Consider the following 4,965-nt stretch of genomic DNA (forward strand, 5'->3'; position numbering starts at 1 on the left):
TAAATTGCCAAGGTAAGGAATTGAGCTCCCCACTATATAGCTCTGTACTAGCATGTCCCCCCAATGTAGAGACCATATGGGTTTTAGTCGTTAAAAAATGTGATAAAGAACATGCAGCATTTTGAGATGCTCATTATAAACAGGAATCTACTATGCTCTGTGAAATACCAAAGAGAGATAGACAGTTCTTTTGTCATCTTATGTGACAATGAGGTAACAATCTTTTGAACCGAGGGGTAGGCCAGACTAGGTACTCCCAGCATGCTTTCCTCCATATTTTTTTCTGGGGTTGGAGGAACCTGTTATCATATAGGAAAACCATTCAGATGGTGCAGTGGTGCTATCATAGACCAAGTCATTGTCACAGCCCCTAATTTGTCTCACTGCTTCCACAACAGCTCTTCTAGTCCAATCTCTATTCAATCCCCAGAAAAAAAATATCTTAAAAATGTAGATCAGATAAGATCATACAAGTTTCCACCTCAACCTTTGAATGGGGCTGCCCCTTTCATCTCCTGTGATCAGAATTGGTCTGCAACCCCGGCTTAGCCTGTGTGAGGGAACACTCTCCCCAGAAACAGTGAATGTCTCAAGAATATGCTAAGAGACATCAGCCAATCAGCATCCCGTGGACCATTCTGCCAGAACTGTATGGAAAGGCAGCTCTTTCTGCTAGTTGTTAAGCAGGGGGGTGTGGGGCTGGGGCCGTCACAGAGAGCCTGCAGGAGAGGCTGAGCTGGACGGCAGCAGCTACATCCAGGACCCGGTTGTGCTAGAAGTCGCCTACCGCTTAAATGTTCAGGGTTGCATGAGCAAAAATACCCTTCCCCAACCTTATTTTGGTAGAAGCCAGTTAGCTGGGTTCCTTTTATTTGTAATGGAAAGATTCAATCTGACTACAAAATCTGAAACTGTACTCTCTTTTCCCTACCACAAACCTGCTCCCTTATCTACATTCCGTATGGCAAAGAGTGGTACCGTTGACCACTTGTTTCCTCTTTAACTGTGTCTTTCTAGGCAACCATAACATCTCCATTGCCTGTTTCCCTCCTACCTCCCCATCCACTGTTTAGTCTCCTTTGCTGGTTCCCCCTTTTTCTGTTAGAAGCCTAGTTGTTGGAGTACCCGGGGCTAAGCCCTCAGGACCCTTCTCTATTCTCAAACACCCCTCCCCACCCCGTGATCTCATCCAATGTGATGAGATCTTTATTCCAATTTGCAGTTTCTAATTGTTCACTCAAATGTATACAGCCATCTCTGACTCTCCCCAGAGCTCCAAAATTATGTATCTACCAGTCAACTCTTCATTGTCACTTGGATATTTAATAGGCATCAAAAATGTAACACAACTCTTGCTATCACCCAGACTTCCAATAGTTCTCCTCATTTCCAATAATGACATCACTATCCATCTATCTACTCAGGTAAAAAACTAGGAGTTACGCTTTGTTCTTTCTTTCCCTCACAGATCCCCTATTATCCTGTCAACTCTCCCTCCTGACATCAACTTCCAGTGGTACTTTCCTAGGCCAAATCATTGCTATAGCTGCTAATTTGTCTCATTGCTTCCACAACAGCCCTCTATGGCTCATTCTCTATTCAGACCCAGAAACATCTTTTTAAATGTAGATCAGATAAGACCAGACAAACGTCTAGCCCAACATTTTAGTATAACTATTTTTAAACATAAAGAAAAACTGAACACCCATGTATCTACCATTGAGATCCTACCATTAATGCTTGACTTGCTTTATTGCATCTCTATCCATTGTATTTTTCTGATCCATTTCAAAATAAATTGCAGACATGTTTCAGCATAGATATCCTTAATTTTTGTTTAATATTTGTTTATAGCTCTCTTTAACCTTTTGAATATGCAATGAAATGTATAATAAGTGTACCATTCCGTGAGTTTTGAAAAATGCATATGTCTATGTAAACCAATCTCCTCTCAAGATATAGAACATTACCTCATGCCAGAACATTCTCTCCAGACCACCTTTTAAAAAAACATTTCAATATCTTTCCATTATTATCAGAAAAAAAACACACACATTCTGATGATCTATTCAGGTCCCTTCTCCAGACCCTCAGACCTCACTTCAATCTCCCTTGACGTAGTGATCTCCAGCTACACTGGCCTTCTTTCTGTTTATGTAACAAAAGCTCATTCCTGTCTCTGTAACGTCTTGTTCCCTCAGCCTGGAGTGCCCTTTGCTCAGAATTTCCTTTGATTGGCACTTTTCACCACTAAAACTGATGCCACCATGTTACTTCATTCCTTGGGTTTATTTTCTTCATAATGAAATGAAACATTTCTCTATATAACGTTTCTATCAATGTGTATAGATATATTCAATTTATATATTGCGTATCTTCCCCACTAGTATGTAGCCTCCATGCAACAGCAGCTTTATAATGACCACTAGAGGCCCGGTGCATGAAATTTATGCACTTGGAGGCTGGGTGGGGGAGGGGTCCCTCAGCCAGGCCTGTGCCCTCTCGCAGTCCGGGAGCCCTCGGGGAATGTCTGACCGACAGCTTAGCAGGGAGTGGGCCTAAGCCATCAGTTGGACATCCTTACCACTGCCACAGAGGCAGGAGAGGCTCCCGCCACCACCACTGCACTTTCCAGCTGCACACTGACCACCAGGGGGCAGTTCCTGCGTTAAGCGTCTGCCCCTTGGTGGTCAGTGCATGGCATAGTGACTGGTCATTCTGCCATCTGTTCAGTTTGCATATTAGCCTTTTATTATATAGGATTACTTTTACACCAGTCAGAACCTGCATATGCGGCATTCAATAAATGCTTGCTCAATAGATAACCAAAAGTTAGAAGACTGAGCAGTGAAAGGAATCAAAGACAATTCCTAGGTTTCTGGCTTGAGCAACTGGCTACCTATACCTGAGATGGGTAGCTCAGGATGGTGTCCAGATTGGTTAGAGTGTGTAGCTCAGGGGTGGGCAAACTTTTTGACTCGAGGGCCACAATGGGTTCTTAAACTGGACCGGAGGGCAGGAACAAAAGCATGGATGGAGTGTTTGTGTGAACTAATATAAATTCAAAGTAAACATCATTACATAAAAGGGTACGGTCTTTTTTTTTTTTTAGTTTTATTCATTTCAAACGGGCCGTAGTTTGCCCACGGCTGGTGTAGCTGGTTGAGCTTTGAGCATGCTGAATTAGAATCCACAGGCAATAGGATACATAATTCAGGAGAGAAATCTGAGCCTGGTCTATGCGGAATTCTGAGGTGGTTGCAGGGAAACATGAGACTGGATGAGAGCAAAGAGGAGTTTCTTGTGACCATCAACATCAGATGTGTGCTGTTGTCTTGTCCTTCCTTTCTCCTCACTCTTCTGCCTGCTGATTATTCTCTGTGCTCCTTCCTTTCCTGCTGGGACACCAGCCATCATGTGACTTTTAGCTTTAATGTCCTGTTTGCTGTAGCCCCTCTCTTCCCTTCTAATCTGTTTATAATGTGTGGTGAACTAGGAAACCAGATAAGGAAGCCTATTAGAACCGTGTGTATAAATAAGCCCCCAATAAGTCCTAAAGTGCCTCAGAAGTCATCTACTTGACCTCTTCTGCATGCTTGGTGACATTTATTTTAACTACTATTTATAGCTGGTTTTATTATCAGTCAGATGCTAGTTAGGTGCAGTGTCATCATACTGTACATCCTACACAGAATAAAATATGATGTTCCCCAATAGCTTATTGATTGTACTAAATCAATGCCACCTCATTGGTGTGGACAAAGACTTCCAAATCAGTGACTTCATTGTTGTCTCTGACCGCTTCTTTGGGATGGGACAGCACCCATCCCAAAGAATTAGCAGCATGTGGCATTATCTAATCAAGCTGCAAGGATGATTCAGCAATCTGTGGACTAATTCTGTGGTTTGTGTCCTTTCCAACTAAAATCCCAAAATGCTGGGGAGAGAACAGTGCCCTATGCACTGTCCTACACAACCAACATCCACTACTGACCAAGAGCCTCACCCCACTGAAGAAAATAAGAGAAATCCTGCCCTCTAGTGCTGGGTTCCTTGTAAATGGTGTAGCATCTTTGATCCTAGGAGAGTCGCGGCATATATGCACACCCCAGCATGCCTACTTTAATGGCCCTGGGGCACTTAGGCATACCCTCATCTAACCATTTATGTGGCCAAGCACAGAAGAGTGGAACAGAACAGGATTTCTTCACTTGTGGTCCATGTTGGGTCTGAAAACTCTAAATATGAACATCTGTGTGGGGGGGGGCGGGGGGAGGGAGGGTATGCAGGTGCATTTTTCCTCTGGGGGAGAGACCCATGGAGCTCATAAACTTCTCAGAGGAGTTTGTGAGATAGAGGTGTTTGTTAGAAAGGAATGGAGGGAGACATACTTGGAAGAGTAGAAAGAGTGTAGGAGTGGCGATAGAGGAATCTATTTTTGTGATCTGTCCTTCTCTGCATTATAATTTATACAAACTGGTTGGACAAACGTGGACAGTTACCTAAGGAGTTTGTGCCTCAGTCTTTTCATCTGTGGAATGGGAATAACTTCACGGGGATGTGTGAAGAGGAAATGCGCTGATTTTGTAAAGTACTTAGCAAAGTCTCTCAATACAGGCTCGCTATGAATAATCAAACTTCCCTGGGTCTCAACTCACCCACACCCACATTGGGGGTGTGTGTGTCTTTACTGTCCCTTTCAGTTTTAAGTCTCAGAAGAATCCAGAGGGGAGGGTGGGTAGAATCTAATTTCAAGGGAAAGATGCTAGGCTCACCTCTCAGTCCTGGGGGTGATCAAGAGCCACGGATGTCGGGCCCCGTTGCGCCTCGGCCTGCAGGGGCGTACGGTGGACCCAGCTCTGGTTCTCTGCTGCCTGGCACCGGCCCCAGCCACGACCTTGGGCTCCCGGAGCCAGGCTTGGGCAGCCAGGGGTGAATGGTGTCCCTTCGGGCAGAGCAGGCGAG

General features: G+C 44.4%; 1 protein-coding gene across 1 annotated transcript in view; it reads right to left on the reverse strand.

Moving 5' to 3' along the window:
* ANKEF1 (ankyrin repeat and EF-hand domain containing 1) overlaps positions 1-4,959 on the reverse strand; it is a 26,700-nt gene extending 21,741 nt beyond the window's left edge. The window contains exon 1 of the mRNA XM_005874738.2: positions 4,776-4,959. The gene's annotated coding sequence lies outside the window, so the exon portion shown is untranslated. The remainder of the gene's footprint in view (positions 1-4,775) is intronic.
* Between the last annotated feature and the right edge of the window lie 6 nt (positions 4,960-4,965).

Source organism: Myotis brandtii, unplaced genomic scaffold (assembly GCF_000412655.1).
Source record: "Myotis brandtii unplaced genomic scaffold, ASM41265v1 scaffold45, whole genome shotgun sequence".
NCBI classification, from domain to species: Eukaryota; Metazoa; Chordata; class Mammalia; order Chiroptera; family Vespertilionidae; genus Myotis; species Myotis brandtii.